This window comes from Accipiter gentilis, chromosome 9, assembly GCF_929443795.1.
Source record: "Accipiter gentilis chromosome 9, bAccGen1.1, whole genome shotgun sequence".
In the NCBI taxonomy this organism is placed as follows: Eukaryota; Metazoa; Chordata; class Aves; order Accipitriformes; family Accipitridae; genus Astur; species Astur gentilis.
Window position 1 is genome coordinate 1332329 of NC_064888.1, and position 25841 is coordinate 1358169.

The window sequence follows — 25841 nt, forward strand, 5'->3', positions numbered from 1 at the left end:
GTACGCACTTTGCGCAATCGCCGGCCGGGCTGTTTGGTAGGGGGGAAGCGCGGCCCCGCCACCGGTACGAGGGGAGGGGGAGCGGGGGGCGGAGCGGCGGCGGGGGAGGGGGGAGGTGTCGCTCGGTTCGGCGGGGAGCTCCCTCCCGCCTGCGTTCGTTGGGTTACGCCGCTTGCGTAAGTGCGGCGCGGAGCTACGGCGTTTGCGTACGGGGGAAGGTGGGAACGGCGTAACCAGCGCGGCGGCGCCCCCGTCCCGTCCCGCTACGCCGTTAGCGTAGGTCCGGGAAGGGGGGGGAGGGGGGGGGGCTGTGGGGTGTGTGCGTGAATTGCGCCGTTGTCGTAGGGTCGGTACGGGGCGGGTTACGTCGTTGGCGGGCCGGTACGCAGAGTGCGTGCGGTGGGGCGGGGCGGGGCGGGCGGCGCGGGGGCACTTCCTGCCGCCGCCATTTTGTCGGCGGACGGGAGGAGGAAGCGGCGGCTCCTGCGCGGAGGCAGCGGCCAGGCCCGTCCCCGCGGCCCGCGGTAAGTGACGCTTTCTCCGCCTTCCCCCGCCTCACTCCTCACCCGGGGGACCCTCACCGGACCGGGTAGGACCGGACCGGGTCCAGCGAGGCGGGAAGAGGGTTGAGGTTGGGGGGGGGGGGGGGGGGGGGGAGGAGCGGGCTCCCGCCGCGCCGTTAGGCCTAGGCCGCCCGCTCGCCCGCCCCCGCCCTGGCCCTGCAGCTAGGCCTGGCGGCCGCTGGCTTAGAGCTGAGGTTGGGGAGGGGGGAACCGGAGGGACAGCGAGGACGATCGGAACCGGGGAGCTGAAGCAGGTTGGTTGGGCCCGGAGCGGGGTGTGCGTGTGCCCGCCGGCCCAGTGCCCTTGGCGGGATGGGGGGGGGGGGGGGGTGTGTTGGTCGGTCGGTGGTACCTTGCCGAGAAGCCCTGAGGTACCGAGCCGCCCGCCCGCCGCTTTCCTGCCATAGCACCCTCTCCACGGTCGTTCAGCCGCTCCTTGGGCCCCTTTTGAGCTTTTCACAGGACGATTTGCTTGCCTGGTCTTCAGCTGGCGCGGCTGGTGGGTTTCTTTACGTTTTCAAGCTGAATTTGCCCTTTTTTCCAAGTTGTTTTCTACTTTTGTAGGAGTTGTTTGGAAATTATAAAGCTGGAGGGCTCGGCACCGGGAGAAGGGAAACTCTTTGAGCCGCTCTCCTGCGTTTTTGGGCACCGTGTTGGGTGGGAAGGGGCAAACCTCAGCGCTCTTGGAATCTGAAGCCGGCCGGGGAGCAACTGCTCTTTCCCCGGGATTTTGTGGGTGAAATGCTGGAGGAGCGAGGTCCATTCACACCATCACTCGGTTCCTGCGCTCGTTTGATGCAGTAATTAGCTGCTGGCGTGAAAGTGAAGGAAGACTCTTCCTGCTTGTTTCGAATGCGCGTTGGCCTTAAGAGATACAGCTTCACAGGGCTAATTAACAGCAGGGAGTAAAAGAATGTTTGTTATAAACTCGGGCTGCTCTCACTCTCACCTTCATTAAGGAGCGCATCCTTATATCCCCCTCACCCCCAACACTTTTTTCCCTGGCTGCTTTTTGTTTCCACCGTTGCCTTTCAAACTTAAAAAAAAAACCCCATACAAATAGTTTTTACTCTGAATAAGGTTAAAGCTTCCCCGCTCTCTTTGGCAGGAGTTTTCCCACAAAAACTCCTCAAAAGCCCCGTTATTCTTTGGATATGTACCGTGTGCTCCCATCAAACAGTTCGCAGCATGGTTTTAAGAATAAACATAGGCAGTGCCGTTGCTCCTAGGGACGTACGTTATAACGTGAAGAATTAAGCTGGTAATTAAGGTAACGAGTTTGTTGCCCAGTAGCTTTACAGGGCAGCGAAGGTTCCCCCCACCCCACCCCCCCGCCCCTGCCTCTGGGTTGTGTGAGATGCCCCGGGGCTGTCGCTTTGCTGAGCTTGGATTATTGGCTTCTGGTTTTTGTATCTGCATCGTCCGTCAAAGTTTTGGGGTCGTCTGAGCAACTTAAAACACTCGCCGTAGTTTTATGGAGGTTTGGTTTTACCTGTTTGTGGCACAGCGACTTCAGGTTAAGCTTAACTGCTCTGTTTAAGCTTGTCGTGGCAAACTTTAGCTCGATTTAGGCAAGAAAATGAACCAAAGTGCTTTGGGCAACCGAAATATTGAAGATTGCAACCCTGCAAACACTTAAAAGGCTGCTGTAACTTCAGTGCATAAGTAATTCATCATCGGTGGGATTATCACCAACATAAGTGTTTGGAGAGATTAATGTAAATCAAATTTGAGTTACTATGAGTTTCTAGTATTCAGTTTAAGGCTCTGTGGGTTAAAGGTGGCCCTTGGCCGTTTCCTGGTGTTACACAAGGGCCCCTTCGTGGTATAAAACACGAGGTAGAAGAAAATATTTGAATTCTCCACACCTGAACTCAAAGAACCGCGATAGTGACTGTAAATAAATGTGATGTACGGGGGGGGGGGGGAGGGGGAACACCACCCGCGTGAGGCCGGCTGTTCCCACACGGCCTCTAATCTTTGCACCTTGGCAGAGGACGGGATTACTCATGTAAAAGTAGTAAAACACGATTTTCCTGATGATTTTATTCCCCTCCAACTACATTAATTACTTAAAGCTGAATAACTGTTGTTGCTGCATTATCTGATGATACTCAGAGTGTGACTGCGGTGGAGGTGACCAGCTATTAGCTAAATCACCACAGGCAGCAAAGCCATCATCGTTAGCGTAAATCCCGTTTCTGTTTTAAGAAGAAATGGGGATTGTGCTTTGGTTGGAGATCGGCGCGGGTAGGAATCGATCTCACCCAGGCAAACGACCTGCCGATTGCTCCGGTGCTTCTAATTACTTTTTATTAAGTTATTTTCAGTTTTCCGCACTTCGGTCGAGGGGAGCTGTGATTGAATGTATGTAATGAAACGCCCCTCGTTACGATTTCTTGATATTTTGGAACAATTTCTCCAAAGTAAACTTTATGGTCTGGTAATTATCTACTGGCAAACAGTGTTTGGACCGAGTTCAGGAATGTAAACCATTTATTTGCAGGAAGGTATTTTACCTTAACCCTGCACAAAATCCCGAGTATTCTGCCGAGAAGGAACCCAGGTGCAGCTCTGCCAGTGAAAACGGGGTGAAATCTGTGGGATTCGAGTTGGTGCTAATGCGTAATGTCAGCGTTCCCTGGATCTGGCGGTGAACGGGGAGGATGAAGGCGCATCCTGGCTGCATTACCACAGATGGGTGATGTTTGGTGAAATAACATTTCCTCCTCCTTAGAGCAGCGGGGTCGTTGCGAGCGTTGCCTTCCTAAATATAGAAGGGGCACAAGAATAGGACGGCATCTCGTTTTGGGAGGTAGCAGCGGGTGGATCACCGTAACCTGACCGCGTCTGCTTGGGAGGGCTCTATAAAGCCTAAATCTCCCTGGAAAGCAGCAGATAAGGGATGTTAACGTGCGCAGGGAAGGAAGAACAACTGATGGCGGCTGTTAGGAGGGGTTTCATATTCCCTCCTGGCTCGTTGCACACTGTCTGTGTTAAATTCTAGGATGAATTGCATCTCGGCTTTGACCAAAACAGTGAGCGGGGAAGAAATCTGTCCCTGATACTGCTGGAGGAAGGGTCTGAGTCCAGGTTTTAATCTGTTTTTTGAGCTTTCTTGCTATGAAAAGAAGGAAAACGAAGTCTCTATAAGCTTACGAGGGAATTGGTAGGGTTTTTTTGGGGTGTAATTGAATAATAGGCATTTTAAAGCTCTCTAACATCTAAATCCAAAAGCTTTTGGAGAAATATTGGCAGGGTTACTGGGTTTTTTTTGGGTGAGGATTAGTGTGATTCAAAGAGCGGCTCTGCAGAGCGGATGTGAAAGGGGAAGCTGCCCGGCGGAGCCAGGGAATCCCAACGCAGGGAGCTCGCGTGCCGCTTCTGAATCCACCTTCCTCTCCGGGTTAAGTCCCCTGGCTGATTCGGATCTTGGTTATTTCAAAGCAGAATGTCAAAATAACTTTCCTTAGCTAGGGTTAAGAAGACCCGGTTGTATACAGGTCATGAAGGAGTCGTTGTCTTGCTCTAAAACTTCCAGAACCGAGCTACGGATAACTCGCAGCAGTGGAAAAAGGACTGGAATTCTGCTGGACCAACACATAAATTAATTGATGCCATATCAGATCAGCGATGTGGAAGGGTGAAGGGTTTATCGCGTGCCGCTTGCGCTGCCGAAGCTCCTGTCAAGCGAGCTGGGATGTTGTGGTGTTGGTTTGTAATAAAAACCCTGGTTTTAGTTTCAAGCGAGCGCTCTGCAACCTCTTGTTTTTATTAAATAGCTCAAAAGGGTTTGATAGTCATTAAATATCGGTTTGGAGAAAATACTGAAAGGTCATTTTAGGTTGAGAGCAAAAGTTAAATTCCAGCGCAGGGCTTTTCCGCTCTGATTTCTCCGAGCGGCAGCACCTCTGGGAGCTTTGGTGGTATTTGGGGAAGGTGTCAAAAAACCAGCGTCGCGTTTCTCTCCGCTTCGATGACCAACGGGATTAAGAGTGTTTTTTGTGCACTACAAAGTTGTGGTTGTCTTAACTCACTTCTCCTGCCGTACAGTGGACACCTCTGTGCAGGGAAGAAAGACTCTGTTGGGATATGATGTTTTCTGTATGGATCCAAATATCGCTTGGAGAGCATCAGGGGAAAGGTGTCGGGATGGGGGAAGGATGTGAAATACCTCGAAGTGAGGCTGAAATTCCCAGCTGGGAACTGGGGAGGAGGACCCAAACGCGCAGAAACCCAAAACTTCCTTTTTAGGCATGTTTCATCCCTCTTTCTTGATACTTTTGAGCTTTTCCTGCAGGAACTTTGTGCTGTGTGTTGCCTTTATCTGGAATTGAAGGAAAATGGGGAGTTTTTGTCCAAAATTACTGAGACCAAAGTATTTGGGAAGTGCCAGTGTGCGTTTGAGAAGCAAAACTTGCCTCCTGGGTTTTTTTTAATCCTTATTTTAATGGGAAAAAGCAGCTTCGTTACCTTTCCCAGTATTTTGGGGAGGGGGAATTTTGTCCCTTAGTTAACCGTTCATGTCTGTGTTGCTGCTCGTTACTGTGAGCGGGAGGAGAGTTACTAATTATAACTTTGCCAGAAGGCTTGGGATGGTCCTGCCCTGACTCTCGCTCTGAGGCGATGGCGAAGCCTGAAAGAGGAGGGAGATGGCGCGGATCCAGAGAAACATAAAACAGCCTTAAAAAAAAAATAAAACCACCCGAAAACAGGAACTGTTCAGTAGCGACAAGGACTTGGGCAAACATCCTGAAACCAGAAACTCCGTGAGCGATAGCCCGGAAGTGGGAAGTCATGAATTGGTTTGAAATTTGAGAGATTTAAGGTTGGTTTGTTGCATTCCGAAGAAATATTCCTGATTTAGGAAAGGGAGGGAGCTGAGGGCGTGTGAGTTTGTCTCCTTCGTTAGTCAAGGTTTAGCCTAAACGCTGATTTTTGTTCAATTAAGTTGTTGTTATAACAACATTTCAGGCCTAATGACGCTTTGCAAGCTTCTAACGCAGTTCAGGAATGTTCCCGTAATGACAATATCAAAACTGCAAGTTAAAAAAATATATGTTTTTAAGACAAAATACCCCAAAACCTGGTGTCATGGGGGAAGCAAAGGGGTCTTGAAGCCTGCAAAGCAGATGTGGGCCAGCTGCTGAGCAAAGGAAGTTTCCTGGGACAGGTCTGTGTTCCTCGGTTGCAAATTATTTTGCTTTTTTTTGTATTACTTTAACGGACTGTCTGGGTCTGCTGGGTCTTTCCCATGGCAAATCGGCTAAAAATCAGGTAAACCTGAGATTTCAGCAAACTGTTGAAAACTAGACTTTGGGGGTGGTTTTCCTCCCAGAACCAGAGGTGGCTGGCAAGTAGCACATCTCGGGCTTATCAAAAAATATCTATAAATGTGGCAGAATTAGTGAGTAGCAGAAGGGTCATTGAAATACATCAGATTTTATTCTGACTGGACTGACGTGAACTTGCCGTGCAACTTCTGGGGGAGTTATTGGAGCAAAACTGCGTTTACTCGACTTAAATTGGTTTATTTGACTTATAAAGCATAAAGTTGTGCGTTAGTCACGTGCCTCCTCGTTAGCGCTGATGGATTATTAGGCTTAGCGAGCTGCGAGGGGGTCAGATGGGCGCAGAGCAGCACTAACAAAGCGGTTTGTGTTTTACTTGAATGGGCGCTGAATTAAATTAAAATTTGAGATTTATAGGTCAGGTTTTGCCTTACTTGTGTGACGAGCAGTGCACTTAAAAAATCTGAATAATGTTAAATGAATACACGCATAATTAAGCAATTATATGTTTAAACGAACCTGGGTTACTTCAGCAATTAAATAGTCTTTTACAGTATCATGTCAGCTTAATTTAATTATTGTCTGCCAGCACGTTGGCTTTAATAACCGAGATACGAAAGAAAAACAAGCTTGGAAACTTAAATTATGTCATACCTGCTAATTAAAATAACGTTTAAAACTTACTTGAGCTGTTCTGAGTTGATTTATCCCAGAGATTCGCGGCGTGCTTGGAGTGATCAGCCAGCAGGGTTACAGATTATTTAAAGAATAATCCTTAAGTTTATAATAAATTAATTATAGGAAATGAGGTGCAATAAATGAGCTATTTAACGAGCTGTAATCTCACGGACTGTCGAAATGTTTGCAATTCATTGTTGGGTTTTTTTCCCCCATCAGTAGCAGCTGCTTCTGGAGAGGCAAATCCTTGTGGTAAAAATTAATGGTAACAGGAGTGGAGAAGTAGGAAGGATGCTAGGAAAAAAAATGGAATATTTGAGGTGGTTTTTTTCAGCTTATTTTCTACAACGTGAGCAAAAGGATCCGATGTTTGGCTCAGGAATGTGCAGTTTGGTTATTTTTTTTTTTTAAATAAAACCTCTGTTTATAGAGATGCTCAGCCCACAGATGTTGGTGCTCGGATATATTCTTACCACAAGACTCAACCAGAGTTGGGGCTCTGCAGGGAAGGAGTTTGCAGGTGACCTGTGCCACCACTGGTGAGCTGTGGTCTCTTGGGGAAGTTTTGGGTTAAAACCAAGTGGAAGTGGTGCAGAGCAGGTGTTGCTTTTTATCCTTGTCTGCTTGCTGGAGTCTCAAGCACAACTTGGTTCATCTTTGGGTAGATCTCAACTTTAGGTAAGATCAGTTGAACCCTAAAAATACTTAATTTTAGCGAAATACAGGCAATCTTACCCCAGGGGTGGTGTCTGCCTGCTCCACAGCAAATCTGTGTGTCGCTATTTGTGTCAACAAATGTTATTGCTGGAGAACTGGGATTGTTCCTCCCCCAGACCGAGCTGGGGTGTAGGAACTTGGATACTGTAGGGTGTTTCCCTGCTCTAAAGCGTCTCCTCTTGCTCTGGGCTTTCTTGGCGGTAACCTGCTGTTTTCCCTCCTGCTCAAAAACCTCTGTGCAGCCACGTGGGGAGCTATCTTTTTATTTTTTATCCTTCACTGAGGGGTTATTTTGGGCTGGGAGGAGAGCGGGGCAGCCGGGTGGCACCACAGCCGGATGAAGAACTTCATCTTTTTTCAGACCAGCAAGGAGAAAGTTTGTTTTCACCTTGTTTTGGATTTATGCAATTTTCCTTGGTAAAAAAAAAAGATGCCTAGGATGTGTTTGCTGTGTAGGGAACCTGTCTGTACATGGTAGGAGTCTTGGTTTATGGTCAAGATCCTCGGTTAATGGTTACAGGTCAACTTTTGAATGCTTCTCCTTCCTTTTCCTCAGCTACACCCTCAAAGCTCTTTTGATACCTGGTTGGTCTTCCAGAGCAGCTGTGGGCTCCGTCATGCCAGAAAAGTAAGCTTTAGTGGCCTAAAAACTTCTCAAAATAAGTGTGTTCATTATTTCTTTCTCCATAATTTCTGTTGCTGTAAGGTCTTCCTCCCTGTTTCTGGTGGCTACGAATGGAGCAGGGAGGTGATCCAGCGGGCACAGCTCTTCTTCCACGGTCTCTGGTGGGTTGTAGGGATGTCACACTGTGGTTTCACCTCCTTTGTGCTTGGCTCAAGTGGAGGTTTTTGGAGTCAGCTTTGACTTAAGCCCCATGGCCGCTTGTCCTGTGGGAAGGACTTGGCATGGAGACGTTTTCCCTGGGACTATCCTCAACATGAAATTCCTTTTTTCTGGAATATTTGTGCTGTGCCCATCCTCTCTTGAGCTGTATTTTCAATTTGCAAAGGCAGAGTGAAAAATTTAGGGTTTATGTTGTTTTAATTGAATGCAGGGACAAAAACTCATCAAGGCTGGGTAGGTATGTTCGTATTTTGATGACTTCACGTTTTGGGTTGCATAGCTCCTTTTTTTTCTGCATTTTTTTACAGAGAACATGCAGTGCAGCGAGTTAAAACATTAAGCAGGACCAGCAAAGCCAAGTTCCTGAAGCACCTTCCTTCTTGGAAAGTCATGAGACAGTTCGTAATCACCCAGTTGCCCTTTTTATGCTAATTTGATGAGGTATTAAAGTGAGAAGAATAACCCTTAAAAAGTAATATCCTTGGGGCAGGAAGTTTTTCTCAGCTGAGTGGCAGTAACTGAAACCCTGGCAATTGGGACCAGCTGTGAGACGGGCCGGCTCTACTCAACTGATGTGCTCCTGAAACTTTTAAGCCTAGCTTAAAGCTTTGCGGTGCAAAATCCCTTTTACTCCGCACCTACACCCCTTACTTGCATAAGACCGGAGTGATGGGAAATAAGACCTGTGGGGTTGTCTTTGATAGATCATGACTGATTAATTAAACAGAAGATACTCAACAAAATTGTGTTGGGCTGCAGGCTTTCTAAAACCAGGACTAAATAACTGCTGTGAGACTGTCCTCAAAGGTCCAGCTTTCCTGAGCTCAATGCACCTCTTCTGTGTTTTTTTTCCTAAACTACCTGAAAACAGTCATTCTTCATCTTTTATGTACAAGCTCTTGTTTTGGAAGAGGATAATTTGAAAGGAGTGTGATTTATAGGCGATTTGTTTGGGTTTTTGGCTGGCAGGTCTTGATTGTCATTACAAAAAATACAGAAAACACTGAATTACTTGCCATGGGTTTTTTGTTTTTGTTTTGTTTTTTTTTTTAAATGAGCTAGGTGCCGAGCAGCTACAGATCGGGTCGGGAAATCTCTTCACTAACAACATCTCTGCTTTGGAAATCCTTTGCCAGGCTGGTTTATCCGGTTATCCGACAGCTCCGAGGAAAGGCAGTTGCGGAGGCAGGGTGAGCTTGGGTCCTCCTGCAGAGCTGAACCTTGGAGGGTTATGATTAAATTCGCAGCAATTCTGCTTTGAAAACATCCCAGTGTTGCAGCCCTGGCTTGCCAGTGAGCTGGCTGAGACATCAGCCTTGTAGCAAGGCTACAAATTAATTTAATCTTCTTATAAAAACTCTTTTGCCTCCTTTTCCTACTGACAAAGTCTTTTAAAGGCATCACATTTTGTATGTAAAACCTTGATTTTTGGAAGAATCAAGATTTGGGGTTTAATTTTAAAATTTCTCTTGCAGAGTTGCTGATTAGGGTTGACAATGGTCACGTTTAAAATCAAATGGTGAGCTCGCATCTCCATTCCTCTTGTTGAGAATCAGCTTTGCTGCCATCCGACTCAGCTGCACTCCAGAGGTGGAATGACCAGTTCCTTGTAATTTGGAGATGGTGCTGTAACAGGGATCTGTAACCACTGCCCGAAGGCTCCTCTGAACCCCAGCGCGCTGCTCCTGTTAAATTTAAAACAAGTTTCTGCCTCAAAAGTAGGAACTTGGGCTTTTCCTGGTATCCCCTCATTAATTACACGCATGTATATGGTCTGTGGCATAGTAGGGATTGAGATTTGTGCTCAGATTGTCTCTTAAGTAGCTTTTTTTGGAAGGTGAAACTATGATGAATTCAATCCAGACAGCCCAGCTGCAGTTTTGGAGGGAGCTGGGTGTCTCAAGCAAGGTTTTCCCTGCACTCCTCTGGACTTGATGGGATCAAATGATTCTGCCCGCTGCCGAGTAGGTGCTAATTTTCCACTTAAAGAAAGAAAATCAGAAGAAATCAATTTAAATCACTTGCCTTTAAATCACTTGACTTAAACCTTTTGAGTCCTGATGCTCATGGCTCTCCCCTATATCTTATCACCTCCTAAGGGAGGATGAAAAAAATGCAGAGCAAGCTGTTGGTGATAATTTTCTTAAAATTAGTAAGAAGAATACTCATTCCACCAAAGCTGATGCTGAAGTTAAAGGTTTCGGTGCCAGAGGCAGTTTCTTTGCCAGCACAAAAATCACCGTTGCTGTAAATTATTATCTTGGGTGGTATTATATTTGCTTTTCTAAAGTATTTTTAATTCCTGTCTGATAGGTGTATCCCCATTTGCAAGATTTGGGTGATAAAACTCTCGTATTTGTCTACTGGAATAACAGCAGCAGGAACATCCTGGTAGCGAGATCTGAAACCCTCTGCCAAATTCTAAATATATTTTGTTTTTATGGCACAAGCGGCAAAGCCGTGTCTTTATTATGTTGCCGAGCATAGGCAAAGTCTCTTCTCAGAGTTCAGAGTTTAATACCGATGGGGGGAGGACGGGATTGGAGTGCAAATTGCTGGTCCAAAGGTTACCTGAGATGTTTGTGGTTGGGGCGGGTGGGTTTTTTGGGGGAGTTTTTTGGAATGTGTAGATAGATTTCGGCATTTCAGTGTACGCACCAACCCTGCTTGTAACACCCGAGCGACGTGAGCCCGAGTGCGCTCGAAACTTGATGTCTTGCTCTGGTTTAGGGAGCTCAGGATTAATTGGTGATGGGGAAAAGGGATGAACACTAAAAATAGGGTTTGAGCTTCACTGCTAGATCAAAACTAAACATCACTGTTATTTTTGATGTATTTAAGAAGACTTTTTGCTGCTCCCAAGCCCCCAGTGTGATCCTTTCCTACTGAATTGGGGTGTAATTAGCATTAATTCAGGAGGATAAAGAGTGAAAAGGGGGAAAATAAGATTTATTATGCTGTTGCTAGCAGAATTGAAGATCTGAACTGGTAAACTAAGACATCTCTGAACACAAGGACGACAGAGCAGGGTCTGTTTGTAGAATAAAGGTAGCGAAGAGCCTTTTACTGCTTCTCCTTGCCTGCATTTAGGGCTGGACGCTGTCCTGGACAGAAGAATTCCCTGTAAAAACCATATCAGGTTACAAGAAAAACAAGATTGCCGCTTATTCCTGCCGTTGAGTCGGAGATGACATATTTACAGATGGGACTGACCTTGTGCCTGTTGACGGATGTTTGTTTGCAGAGCTGCTGATCACTTTTCTAGTCCGAGGGGAAAATTCCAACTGTTCGCAGAGCCCAAGGAGTAAAAGGTGAATTTTCAGAGCACTTTGGTGTCCTCTTGACACCCTTTTTAAGGTACGAGCAGCAGAGAGGGATAATCGTTACTAGGCAGGGTGTTTGGAGTGTTTTTTTGGGGGATATCTTCTTTTTTAGAGCTGTGCAACTGCATAAGCGTTGGTAAAATAGGTCTTTGCTTAACAGATACTATTCTTAACGGGACCCAGAATGACTTCTAGGTCTTAGATGTGATCTAATGTTGTCCTCCTCTGAGCCTAGCAGCTTTGCTTTGAACTGGTTTAACTGTCCTGCCGGTTTTAATACATTTTTTCCTATGGCTCAGGACACATTTAACCAGTTAAGGGCACTGCATTTTTCACATTTTAAAGACGTTTTTGTTTTGCCTTCTCTTTTTTTTATTGGCTATTTTTTGGTCTGACCTTGGCTTGTCCTTTCTTACCTCAGCTTCCAGTTAAGTTTCTCCGGGAAAGGCAGCTATTCGGGAGCCCTGTGTTCTTGCAGACTATTGATAGCACCTGAAAAATGCAATGCTGAGCAGTTGTGATCTCTCGGTATCTACAGACGTGGGCTGAAGAGGAACGTGAATTCAGCTAGAGCTGCAGGGCAAAGCATAGTTGTTATTGCAAGGCTGACACTAAAAGGTTTGGAGCCCAAAATGTGCTTCTAAAAAAGCCTAGCCTAAAGGTGAGATTATTTTAGACTCGGCATTTGAACATAGGATCATAATCCTTACGGTCAACCTGACTTTTTTAGAAGGAAATTGTCTTTTAGATGTGTATTTTAAGCCTGGATATTGATAAAATATGCTGAGGCATCCTTCAAGAGCTTAGGTTCAACTGTTTTCTCTTAAAACTAAGCTCAAGGAGTCAATCGCTCTCTGTGGATTAATGATTTATTAGGAGACTCAAGGTAGGAATGCACGGAAGCTTGTAGCAGAGGAAGATCCATCTGGTTACACCTGTCTTCAGTGCACTTGAAAAATAGGGTAGGAAAAGGGGCGAATGATCTTGCTGATCGCAAAAAAACCACCAGAAAAGAGCTGAGGAGCAACTTTTTAATGGTAGAGAGATGATGAACAGGCATGGACTTCAACTTTTAAGTCCCTAGTAAAGACTGGGGTCTTTAATGATTTTGAAAAATAAGTGTTCCAGAGTGTGTTTTGGAATTGTGGAGGACAGATTTTTGAAAGGTTGCTCTCTTTCTTTACTGGAGATGGCGTGGTAGGTGTTTGATGTGCTCCTGTTTGCCACTTCTCCTTCTCTCTCCTTATCTCTTGTCACCAGGATGGAGGTGGCCTTTCTCACCTGCTGGGTGGCTCTTCAGAAGCCCATTCATTGACTTGTTCCATGTCACTAAGAAATTGCTTTATGAACCCCAAACTGCCTTGATATTCCACCATGGAATATTCTCGGTTTTTGTTCGGGCGGTTAGAATATCAGACTGGTCCTTGGAGGGGGTGCTGTGGTCGAACCAAGACCTGCAGAACCTGAGCTTGAGATATTGGGGAGGTTTCTGATGTTCTTCAGCACAGTTAGTGTGAGCTCGGGGCTTTTGCCACGTGATGTCCGAGTTGTCTGACCTCACCTATGAGCTAATTTAGGCTGAAATGAGTAATTTACTCCGTGGTAAGAATTAGCAGGAACATCTCAGGGCCAAGTAATCTTCTTTTCCTGCAACTCTGAGCATACCCAGGAGGACGTGTCCTTCCCCACCTCACTGGAGAAAGCTTATTTTATTGTTGGCAACAGTGATTTACAAGTGAGTTTGGGTTGCTCGTTAGCCTGACGATTTTCTAAAAATCCCTGTTTAATTTGCAAGGACCTTGGAGCTGTCTGCAGCCCCAGGTCTCCTCTAACAGCATGCTTGTGCTTGGGGCACGCTGACCCTGAAGTGGATCACTGAGTTTTCTTCTCCACTGAGTTGCTCACTCCCATTTTAATTTAAGTGGGAGTAGAAACATGCTCTCCATGTTACACCGCCCGACTTGTCCGGGCGTTAGTCACGCTACCAGCACCGCAGCTTCTTGCTGCATGAAATGTCTTCCCTCCTGGATAAATGTTGAGGTTGGTGTTGATTGCTCTGGCTATAAACTCTTGAATTAATTTTTACATGGTTTATAAAAATGTGGTGGCTTCATATGCTCAACTCTGTTGAGAATCATTGGTAGCAAATTATCAATTAATGGATTAAAAGTTGGCTTTTCTGGCTGCAGCCTCGTGCTAAAGATAGCTTCTGGTTGTGGGTGAGCGCACCGAGGGAGGGAAGGAGGAGAAAGTCCCACTCCTAACAGCTCCATATCAGACTTGTTCTAATAACAGAACTAGCAGCTGCTAATACTTTCTAAACTTGTGATTTTTCAGGTCTCTCAAGGCGCTCTCTGCAATTAAGAGAAAGGAAATGGCTAATTTCTGGGATTGGTTAGACTGAGAGTCTCTTGACCAGACAGAAATTTGAATATAAAACCACCTCTCTGCCCTTTTGATGCAATACTTCTAGAGTATTTGCATCTGCTTTTCCTTTCGAAGCTTTGTTTTACCTTCTTAATCCTTGAAAGTAAAGAGTTGACATTGTAGTTAGGTCATTTTGGACTCTGAGCCTCATACTGGGAGTCCAGACCGTGTTTTCAAGGTGCAGCATGACTGTACACAGGATAAAATAACCTGTTTGGGGAGTGCACGAGTAGTCGAGTTGCTTTCAGGTGTCTTTGAAAGACCCTGTGGCCAAGTTCTGGGTTGAAGCTCATTGCTGACATTGGGCATTGCTGGTGTAAGTGCCCTTAAAATACAAACACGTTGTGGGACTCCCGGTGCACTGAGCTGCTCGGAGTAGACCGAGGCTTGATGTTTGAGATGTGTTGGCTTTGCTTTTTAATTGTGTTGTCTGCTCGTTCATCAGAAATTTTTCAAGATATATTTGTGACTTCCACTTTGTGGTCGGGACTCAAGTGCTTTGAAGATCCCAGACTGATTGCCTGGGGCCCTGAATTGATGTTAGATAAACTTTTGCTATTTTCTGAGCCCTTTGGTAGCAGCAATATTAAAACAAATTCAAGAACGAGGGTGCTTGGAGGGAGGTGGGGTCTGATTTGGCTTTGGGGAGGATGGTTCTTGGGGCACAAACCCTTCTCAGATACAAACTGCTTAATTCTGAAGGTAAAACCTCGTCAACCCGCAGCTCCTCGCCACAAAAACACCTTGTGACTTTCTCCCATCCCTGTGGCTTAATTGCACTTTGCATCTGTGGATCTCTGTAGCTGGATACTCAGCTTCTCTTACTGCTAATTAAAGGATTTGAGGCTAAATTGGTCTTGTTGGAAAACTCTTTCCAGGCTACAGAGCCCTAATACGTGCTTGCAGCGTGTAGCTGGTTGATGACCTGAATTATATCTCATACCTAGCATGTTTAAGCAGTTTACTCTCTTAAATTGATGTTATTAATTTTAAATTATGCTTCTGCTGGACAGGATGGGGTGAAGTTTGTTCTGTTTGCCTCAAGTATGAGAAATTTAGTCTCTGCTTTTGCAAAAACTTCAAGTATCTGTATATACCTTGCTGGAAGAGTGGGGAAAATCTGATACCGGGGCTAGGTCATGCACACATTCAAATGGGAATTCACCTGTGGAGGAAACTACGGAGTACTAAAATCAGGAGAAATTTAAGCAAAGTAGTTTCTGAAAATGTATTTTACGTGATGTTTCCCACTTATTTAAAATGGAATTCTTGGCTTCATATATTGGATTTGCCTTGTATGGCATACTGGATGTCTGTATTTGGCTGACGTGGATGAAAATACCTGTTGTTTCACCTATAATGACCTACTACATTGCCTATATAACCAAAACCATTGATTTTTGAGTAGGTTCTGCTGGGTTTAACAACAGTTTTAATTTCACCATTGACTCTGGTTGTGGGCTATCCCTTATCTGTGTCCTCCCCTCCCTTAAATACCAGAAGTCCTCCACTCCGGAAGCAAAGGAGTTTGAGCAAATAACATGGTCACATTTGTCCTCGTTTCCTGTTGGTTATGTTAAAATAGCTGATTTTTCTCTATGTTTTCTTGCTTTAAAATCAGAGCATCTTTTGCAGAGGTATTACGGTTCTCCTGCTGTAGAAAATTGCGGTTTTTACCCTCAAATGAAAAGGCTGCATGGTTTTTGGGGCTAGCACTGGAGTATTGCCTTGAGTGCAACTGGGTTTTTTTGGGCAGCTATTCAATATTATACAGGTCTGAGTATTATAGAACAGAAATTACGGGCACAATTTGGTGCACGTTTACTCCTCTTTAGGCTTCATTGAGGCAGGGATTTGTTTAAATGCCTAAAAAGTGCTTAGTGCTGGTGTTTGATGAAGGCCTGTGAATGCAGGAGTCGTCTTGAGAACTAGGGTAAGGAGGAGGAAGACCTTTTCTGGTATTCAAAACACCAGTACCTCCCTATTTTATTTTATTATCTGCTGTTTTGCTTGCTCTTCCTAGGAAAAGCCTTAGCCTCAGCCCGGGTTGCCTGTGCAGCCCTTCCTAAGCAATATCCAACGTACGGACTCGGACTTTGGATCGTCAAAATAACGTTCCTTGGATTGCATCCGGGTCTGTGGCCACAGTTGGATTGGATGCTGGTGTGGAAATTGAGATATCCGGGTGAATCAGGTATTGAAAGTGCTTGGGTTTTGTTTCTCTGACCACAAAACAACATGAGAGCGGCTCTCCTGGACTGCGATGGCAATGTTTTTAGTTAAATCCTCTGTGTTTCCTTCTGCGTTGCTTCTCTGGTTGGTGTTTACAGGGTTTATGAAAGCAAATGGAGAGATAAGGCTGCTTTTCAAGTTGTGCAATCAGATGGCGCCTGCGCACGCTTGTATCTTTATTGGTGCAGTGGCTGGTTTTGGTACAGAACAGCCTGGTCGTGGAGTAAAAAAAGGAGCAAAAAGTGGTATATTGAGCAAAAATGCGTTTTATTTTCTTTGAAGTCAACTCTTCTCGTTCAGTCAGTATCCGGGACCAATTCAGCAGTGACTCTAAGAATAAACTGTCTCGTACTAAAGCTTTCAGATTCAATTCCTGGATCAAATTCAGTATTTTCTTTTCCTTTGTGGTGTTGGGAAGCGTCGCTCCGTTGTCACTTCTCATTTGAGTGTCAAACTTGGGGTGTTATTAAAGGAGCGCCGAAGTCGAAATACTTTTGAAGGACTTTCAACATAAACCACAACTATTAAAGGGAGGGGAGGGGGAATGGCTACATGTGAGAAGTTGGGAAGTATTAATTAATAGAAAAATCTGTTTTGGAAGTGTCTGAGCCTCCAGAGCGAGGCTCGTTAGGTGGATGAATTAATTCACATCTGGAGGGCTGAGATAATCCGGGTGCCAGCAGCGAGTCTCTGAAGATAAAGCACATGGCTGCAAGCTGAGAAAATGTATAGGGGAGCTATGTATGTATACATGAAACTGAAATTCAGCTTTCCACTGTGTTATGGCAGAGCTGCACAGGCTGTCGTGGCTCTTAGGAAATCAGAGGGTGCTTGCCAGAAGAAATCGATGACCGCTGGGCTACGTGGTGCTTCCTGGAGCGGTTTTCTGTGCTCGCACAAGGATTTGGAGCTGACATGACCTTGGAATTTATTTTGTTACAATTATCACAAATCAAGATGCGTGTTTCCTGGACATGTATGACTGTTCTCTGTTTTGGGTGGGTTTTCCCCGTCCGGTTTGCTGGGAAACTGGGGTTTTAATACTAATTTATATGCACTTTGAAATCCTAGCAGGGGATCTTGCTGGTAGAGCATTGCTTGTGTGTTAGCGGTGGCTTGGGGTGAGCAAAATCCAACTGCAGCACCTGGAAAATATTTTGTGACTGTTTTCAGCTGAATTGTGTTTTTGTCCCAGAGCTGGACAAACCCCACAGAGCACAACTTTTGTTTGCTCCAACAGCCTTCATGGAGATAAGATTTCCCAGGCAAAATAAGCATTTTTGGCAACCTGTCTGCTCTTGGTGTCGATTTTTTTTTTTTGGCAGGTGTGGAGTGGGGTGGCCTTGTGCATCAAGCCAGGACTGATCTGTCGTACGGTGGCAAGATGTTGAAGCCTGGGATGTCTCTTGGTGGTGACCTCCTGGCATTCACGGAGCATGTCTGTTAATGGCAATAGTAGTGAAACAGCAATGCTGACAGAATTGGGATGGGGGGGGGGGTGGGGGTTAAGTTTATAATCACTAAAAAGAACCAGAAGTGGCCAGAACAGACCATAAATTGTATCAGAAAATGTAGCTAGGCAGAAGCACACAGCACCACTGGGTGTTTCAAGCTTTTGGTGGATTTACCTGCCTGCAGGGAACTGCTAGGTCGTCTCTGAGAAGAAAAAGTGTTGTATTTAAAGAGCTCGTTTAGCCCAGGTGCAGGGTTTGGTACATGTTTTATCCTTCAGGCTGCTTTCGTGTCCACCTTCCTCCAGGGTGGGCTTTGTTAGGAAGCTGAACCAGCAGCAAACACTGAGTAAAGAGTGAGTATCAGCTTAACCTCTGAAAAAACAGCACTAAAATGTCAATTAAAACCTAGCAGTAATTGCTGTGGTGTGACAAAGCCCTGAGCAACCTGTTTGAACTTCTGAAGTCAGTCCTGCTGTGAGCAGGAGACCTCCAGACATCTCTTTCAGCCTTCGGTATTTCTCACCGGAGGGCAAGTGAGTCTTGCTTTGCCTTAGCTAAATTTTCCACGCCCGCTTGCTAGGGATAAGCTTAAAGTTAGTCAGAGCTGTTAATCTGGTCCTTTGGCCTCTCGAGTTTGAATTCTATGTGCTGAATTCCCTTGGCTGGAGGAAGAAGCGTCGCATCTCGCTTATCCCTTACAGTATGTCCTGCCCCTGAAAATGGAATTAAAGATTAGTTTTAAATACTTTGTTTATTGGCTCTGATATAAGGTGAGCTGGCTCTGGAAGTGTGATGGGTATTTCACAAGTGCAAGTGATGTTAAAAAGGCATTGGTTGTGGTTACGGTCATCCTCCTAGAGATCGTCTTTGCGGTAGAAGCTTAAATCTCGTGTTCAGTGCTTTTTTTAGTAATGTCTGTGAGGAGCCAGAGCGTGAACCATTGCTATTCTTGCTTTGGGGCTGTGGGTGGGTTTGAGACCTCTTGTAAGCTGCTAAGCCAGGCTTTGACATGCCTAAAGCTGGGCCGGAGTCCCAGGCATTGGGTTAAACCCGGGTCTTGCAACCAGCTTAAACAACTGGAAGGGACTTCCTGAGCTGGAAAGAGCTTTTTGAGGTTTGGGGAAAGAACACAAGGGAACAGACCTGTGCTTGTTGAAGCTCTCAAAAAGAGGTATATTGGGTTGGTTAGCTCTAATTAAATAACTTTTCTCAGAATATTTAAATTCCAAAGTGTGCACGCTTTGGATGATGGTCTGGACTGTTGTCTTGGATCCCTTCACCCGTCCGTATCTGCATTGCGATGCTTTTCATCGTTAAAGGTTCCTGGTTTTCTGACTCGTATATATTGTTTCCTGCAAATAAAAATAGAAATCTGGAGAACAAAAAGGCAAGGGATAAAAGTTAGCAATGTTTTTGGCTGTAATTATGAATTAACCTGTGTTTCTTTTCCTTACAGATCTTTCTTTCAATAGTAGCTTCAAAAATGAAGGTCAGAGGGTTCAGCTGGTGAAAAAGAACCGAACACCTTGAAGGGTCAACTCTGATTTCAGGTAATTATCCTGAATATTACTCCTATGCTGATAAGTGCATGATTTGTGGGGTGTAGCTCACTTCCAGCATTTGGGGGTGTCACCGGCGAGAAGGTGAATTAATTACAGCTGGGGATGAGCTGTACTTGCTGCCTTCGAGTGCTTTGAATTGAGTAAATCTCATACAAACTGCAGCGAATGTGGCCCTGGATTTGCTGGATTTACTGATAGGTGTTTGCTGGTGCGAGTAAAGAGCGTGTTACGTGAACCTTAAGCGTTGTTAAGGCTGGATCAAATTTGATTGTCCTGATACTTCATTAGATGCAGAATTTAAATCTGCTTTACCAAGGGAGCTGATTCCACCAGGGAAAATAAAAGGCAGAAACATCGGAGAGCTGAGGTGAGAGTGCAAGATCAGGGAGAAGCTTCACACACATGAAATAATTCAGGGTTTTCTGTATCTTGGTGTATTTCTCTGGTAATTAAGACTATCAGACACAAGGGTTTTTGCTGTCTTTCACGTACATGTACAGCTCTATCTCTCGTACCCCTCGGCCAACGCTTTGAGTGAGTCCTGGTGGTCTCCCCATGGTTGCCACCGAGTCCGAATTTGGCTACTTTCTGCTCAGTTGGGTGTTTTTGGGAGCCAGCTTCCATCTTGGATGCCCGTCAGGCAGCACTGGCAGAGCTGCCTTCTCCTGGGGGTTTTTCACCCACCTCAGGAAAACAGGACACAACTGTGATGTTTTTTTGGTGTCTTGACCCAGAACTTGCTCTTCTAAGTGTGTTTTCTTTCTGGTAGTTTGCCCTAAAAGGCTTGGTAATAAATTGGGAAAATCACCCCAAATACACAGCTATTGTTTTTTCATGGCTTCATCTTCAAAAGTATTTGGTTGGCTTTGTGACACCTGAATATTTTGGCAAGATAGGAGATTTATTATCTATAATAATAATAAATCTCCAAGGTGTGTATGGTTATAGGCAGCCCAGACATGAGTGATTGGTTTTCTGAAGTCTTGGGTGGGAAAGGCTGTATGTTAAATATCCAGCTGCTCTAGGAATGTCTTGACCTCAGAGAATTTCTTGTTAGTAGACAGCAAGAAGCAAAATTGGGGGGGGGAAAACCCTTCATCTTTCTAGGAAAAGAGCAGTTCTTGCAAGTATTAAGCTGGAGTAGAGAGTGGGCATCAAATCTTTTTTTTTTCTCAAACTGCAAGGGTGGACATAGCCTCACGCTCAGGTCACACCTATTGGATGCTTAAATTTGGCGCTGTAGTTTAAAACCGAGAGTAGAATGGGTAAAAAAAGGACACTTCTCTGACTTGGAATAGATAAACTTCTCTTCAACAACTTTTCTGAGTTGTGTAGTCACCTACACCCAGGTTCTACCATCTTCTTCATCCACCTTGGTGCGCCGGGTGCTCTGGGGATTGATGGAATTGAGTTTGGGATAACAATGTTGGGTGCCAGTGTCTTGAAATAGATAATTGGGGGAAGGCTCAGACTTGATAAGATACGAAGATAACCGACAGCCAGTTAGTTTAGACTTTACTCATGGGGCAGCTTTATTCATGGGTGAGACGTGCCGATGTGCGAATCCGTATCCTCTGGCACCGTCCGTCTGCCGTAATGGGAGCCGGTGGCAGTTCGGGATGTGCCAGCAGGTGAGGACGTGGTGTCAAGCTTGGACGGTGTCGTAGAGCAGTGGTGGGACCTTATGTTCACACCTCTAGATCTTGGAGTGTTAGACCAAGGGTCTGTCAGTTGGCGGTGGTGGGAATGTCTCCGTTGATCCCACTGGATGGGAACGCTTTAGGGTTGTGGTGGGTTGAACTTGGTTTGACACTTAGTGCCCACCCAGCTGCTTGTTCCCCCTCCTCAACTGAATGGGGTGGGGGTGGAGAAAAAATAGGATGAAAGGCTCGTGGGTTGAGCTAAGGACAGGGAGATCACTCCGCAGTTACTGTCACAGGCAAAACAGATTCAACTTGGGGAAATAAATTTGTTGCTAATCAAAGGTCAGAGTAGGATAATGAGAAATAAAACTAAATCTTAAAACACCTTCCCCGCACCTCTCCCTTCTTCCCAGGCTCAACTTTACTCCCAATTTCTCTACCTCCTCCCCCCCACAGCGGCACAGAGGGACAGGAAACGGGCACTGGGGTCATCACACATTGTCTCTGCTGCTCTTTCATCCTCACCCTCTTCCTCTTCTCCAGCATGGGGTCCCTCCCATGTGAGACAGTCTTCCACAAAGTTCTCCAACGTGGGTCCTTCCCACAGGCTGCAGTTCTTTACAAACTGCTCCAGCGTGGGTCCCCCACAGGGTCACAGCTTCCTTCAGGGCACATACACCTGCTCTGTGGGTCTTCTCTGTGCATTGGGTCCTCCGTGGGCTGCCAGACGGGTGACCTGCTCCACCATGATTCCACTGTGGACCTCCACGGGCCACAGAGTGGACGACCTCCTCCTCCACCGTGGACCTCGCAGGTGAGGACAAGGTCCCAAGCTTGCAGGAGGTTGGGTCGACGATGCACTTAGATGGTGTTATAGAGCAGTGGTGGGACCTTAAATTCACACCTCTAGGTCTTAGACAGAGGACCTGTCACTCAGTGCTGGAGGCATCTCTGTTGATCCCCCTGTTTAGGGTTAAGGTGGTGATTCTTCATCCCTTAAGTCTAGCTTAACATTTGATAGTGAGTAGTTCTGGTATAAATCACCCTTTACAAATCTCTTTTGGTTTCTGGGATCATTCATTTTTTCAGCAGAAATGGATCTTGCCCAGAGTTATCTTGGAAGCTGCATGTGGGTGCAAAGAGGATCTATTTGAGTTGTAAACTAAAATACATAACTGTGCTGAGCCAGGGACGAAAGCCGATAAAATATTCACTGAGAATTTTCTGTGACTCAAAAACTGCCTTAAAACTGGGAGGCTGAACCAAACACAAGCTACTTGAAATTTCAAGTAACTTACGTGCCAGCTTATACACCCGTTGTCCTTGAACATCTGCAGAAAAATGATGTATAAAACCCTAACACTGCATAAAACCACCTCTGGGTGTCTCCTGCTGCTTAATATGTCCAGCCTAACTTTCTAATCAATACGTTTGTAATCATACTGTAAGATAGTAATCAATAAAAATTAATTACTCTCTGCTCTTTGAAATATGGCAAAATCTTTACAGTGTAGGTGGTTTCTGTGGCAGGGACTTGTTTGCTGTTAAGCAGGTGGGAGTTGTAGTGCAAAAACACATGGGGCTATGGCTATTTAAGCTCTTAGATCAGGTGTAAAGCTGCTCAGATTCCACTTCAGTGTTATCTTTTTTCCTTCAAGCCATAGAAAAATGAGCCTAGAAATAGCTGCTCCCCCCCAAAATAGTGGGAACAACAAAATAAAGGGATTTTTTTTCTTGCTGTCCTAGCTGTGTAGACATCCTGAAAAGCAAAGAAGCCCCATGGTTTAGGGCACAAGAATAAATAAAAACTCTTCTGCTGTGGAAACCTGCTGTATTTAGAGCACAGAGCGGACTGAAGCAATCACAGAATTCAGCGTTTGACTCCCAAACGTATCCCCTGGGGCACGAAATTTTGCACCAGTGGAGCAAAAATGAGCTGGGAAGTGCTGGGATAACATCCGCACGGATTTGGGGGGTGAGGGGAAAGCCATCACAGGTAGCTGCAGAGGTCAGCGTCCCCGTCAGCACGGGAGCGAGGATTAGGGATGCTGATAACTGCCGCTGGCAGCGTGAGGGTTGGACCGGATCCAGACGATGCTGTCTGGCCAGTGGCGTGAATGCTGGCGCTCCCCAGCTGCCGAAATCGGTCAGATGGAAAAGTAAATCCCCTTTGCGTTTCCCCACTGACACAGATTGTGCCGTTAAAACGAAGCAGTGAATGCGAATTAACGACAAGCAGGTTTTTCTTTAGAGCCGAGGGGCAGTCGGACTATGAAGGGTCGCAACAGATACCAAATAGCCACCACAAGCTGCGAAGTGAGGATTTCGCAGTCTCCTTTCTGCCAGAAACGGTTAAAAGATGAAGTAGAAATCCAAATGCAAATTGCTCAGAGGTGGGAAGTGATGCTGTGGGGTAAGGGTTGCAAATTCTCTTCCTCTGCATGGAAATAAATTCACTTACAGCAGCAGCAAAGTAATTCCTGCGCTGGAAACTGCACCAGCAGGTCAGGTAGGGATAAAGAAATATAAAGTGCGAAGCTGAGCAGTTGCACGACTGGTCTGAGGGAGTTTCTATAAGAACCTGGTGAGAATGTGGTCACACTACAGAGCAGCTCAAGCTTTTGACCTCGGATTTCATGGGGTGAATCGTCCCGTTTCTTGCAGAAATTGCTGCTAACAGCGATAGCATTGAGGTCTGCAGGGTCGCTGTGTCCCACAGAACTTGTGGAAGGGTTCGTGGTAGGCGTCCAACAATTCAGCCTTCGGATCTCGTGTGGTATCTTAGAGATAGTTTAGTTTTTAGATATTCTGTATCCTATCTTGGAATTCTTGTGCTGTTTCATTAAATGGTTTCAAGAAGAAATAGCTCTGGAACTGTGAGGGAACGGAGAGCCGGAGCCGTGTGGCCACAGCAGAGTGGAAGGAGGAAAAGAAAAAAAGGCAAACATAAAGTTTACGTATTTATTAATTGGTATTTAAACAACAGCACCTATTTCTATACCTTAATATGTAAAGAGAGGTACCGAGATGGGATTTCTTTCTCTTCTTTTATATACCAAAGTCTGTAACTTGGGACGTCTCTTTTCAGGTGAATCACGCTAAAAAACCCAACCACACTAGCTGTGGATATCTGATTTGGGGTAAAATACTTCTCCTTGTCCTAAATCTGGTCTGTGGTCAGGTTTGGATGGAGACACTATCCTGTGGATTTGATTAATCCACTGCAGCATCCAGCGTGTTTTAATGTCACCGTAGATGTTTCTGAAGTGGCCACTCCTGTGTTGCGAGTATCTAGCTGGAGAAAAGGATCTTCCTTACCCTTGTGTTTGGGAATTTGGGGGCTAAATGTCTTGGATAAATCAATCTGATTTAACTCAGTGGTGTGTAAGATGGATACAGAAGAGGTCTGGACTGCTTGAAAATCCACAGCGCTACAGAAGCACTCCTCAATGCCTTTTTTTTTCTTTTTTTTTTTTTTTTTTTTAAGTCCCCAGCTTGGTCCAGCATCTCACAGAAAATGAATCCATCTGCACTACAACACCCACCGGCTTTATTTTCCCCCAAAATAACAGCAGTAATGGGGGAGAGGGAGCAAATAGCTGATAAGAAGTTATCCTTGGTCTTGGTTATGCTCTCCACGTGAGCATTGTGGACTAAGGTCAAACTCTGCACCCTCCTCATTTGGTTTTTCCAATCCATTCCTAAATGCTATTAACGATGCTGGATGGAAATGAGTTTCCCATTCAGTCTCTAATAAAAGATATTTTGGATGGTGTGGTTCTTCCCTGTGGCCACGTGCAGGTAATTTCTGCTGACTGATGATGCTTTGTGTGTCCTGCAGCCTGGACTTTGAAAACACAGAGATAAAACAGATCGAAACCTGGATTATGGGAACAGCCGCCACCTTGGGATCTATCCACGGCATTATCCTCGTTTCATGCTTAAAGTGATGCTGCCAGGCTTTACCAAAGATAGCTTGCTGAGAGTTGTTAGTGGAGGCCACAGGATTAAGTCGTTTAATAAAAAAAAAAAAATTAATTTTTTATTAAAAGGATAACTCCTTTTTCCTTTATCCTATTAAAAATTGTTTTCCAGTACAGACAACACACTGTCACTGCCTTATTTTCCAACTAAATAATCCCTGTTGCTCGTGTGTAAATACATTGATATCAAAAAACCTTCCCTGCTTTGGGTCTTTCCAACTTTCCCTTCATTACACCACCATCATTGCCTGTGTGGAAGCAGTAATTCTTAATTCTGGGTGATCCTGGAGGAATCCAGTCCCTGTTTCCATGTGTTAATGGGGTTAATTAGCATCTCCTTAAAGCATAATAGGGACTCAACGGGAAAAGAGGCACGTGCCAGCCTAATCCATCTCCAGGAATGTTTTATGAGGCTTCTTTATAGTGTGTATACAGGTCTTTGTTGCTGTCAGCCTGGGACAGACAGACCAACAATCCCTTTGCTTTGTCTTTCTCTCCGGGAGGTTTCCCAGCCCGCTCCCTCAGAAAAGGAGGATGCGCTGACCTCTTGCTGGTTTATCCCCCGGGATTTTTGAGTGTAGGTCGCTGGTAGTGCACGGGAGGCAAAGCTGCTCTTCCCGGGATGCTCGTGGTTGCGACACGTTATCCTCATGCCGCAGTTGAGCAGCACCATCAGCCGCTGAGTTTTGGGGACGAGGAAAATACGTTTCATCCACCCTGTGGGAATTTGGGGTGGGAATTTTCCCCTCGCCTCGGTTTTCTGGCTCAGGTTGTGGCTTTGAGGTGTGCCTGCTGAAATCAAGGACAGTGGGTACTTGTACAAAGGAGAGGAGGAGAGAGAAACTTTTTGAGTTGGGTTTTAAACTGATACCAAGCAGGCCTTGAGGAGCAAATACTACTCTTCAATCCTCTCCCATATTCATCGTGCTATATGTACACAAACAAAAATAATGCTAATAACACGGGACCTGGAAGCAGCCTGCTTCTTGGGCATTTTCAGATGCAGCTTTCAGTGGCAAGGTGGTTTTGTTAGAAAACTATTCCCACAGGGAGGGGCATGTGCTGGGCTGGACGCCGGGAAGGCTCCGAGTGGAATTTTAACATCAGCTGAACATCCACATCTC

The 25841-nt window shown here is 45.6% G+C and overlaps 1 protein-coding gene across 7 annotated transcripts in view; it reads left to right on the forward strand.

Moving 5' to 3' along the window:
- BRD4 (bromodomain containing 4) overlaps positions 1-25841 on the forward strand; it is a 74160-nt gene that overhangs the window by 576 nt on the left and 47743 nt on the right. For 6 of the 7 annotated variants that reach the window (XM_049810261.1, XM_049810262.1, XM_049810258.1 and 3 more), the window contains exon 2: positions 18986-19079. The gene's annotated coding sequence lies outside the window, so the exon portion shown is untranslated. Of the gene's footprint in view, positions 1-418; positions 525-18985; positions 19080-25841 lie in introns of those variants that run through there. The other variant, XM_049810257.1, reaches the window with a different exon arrangement.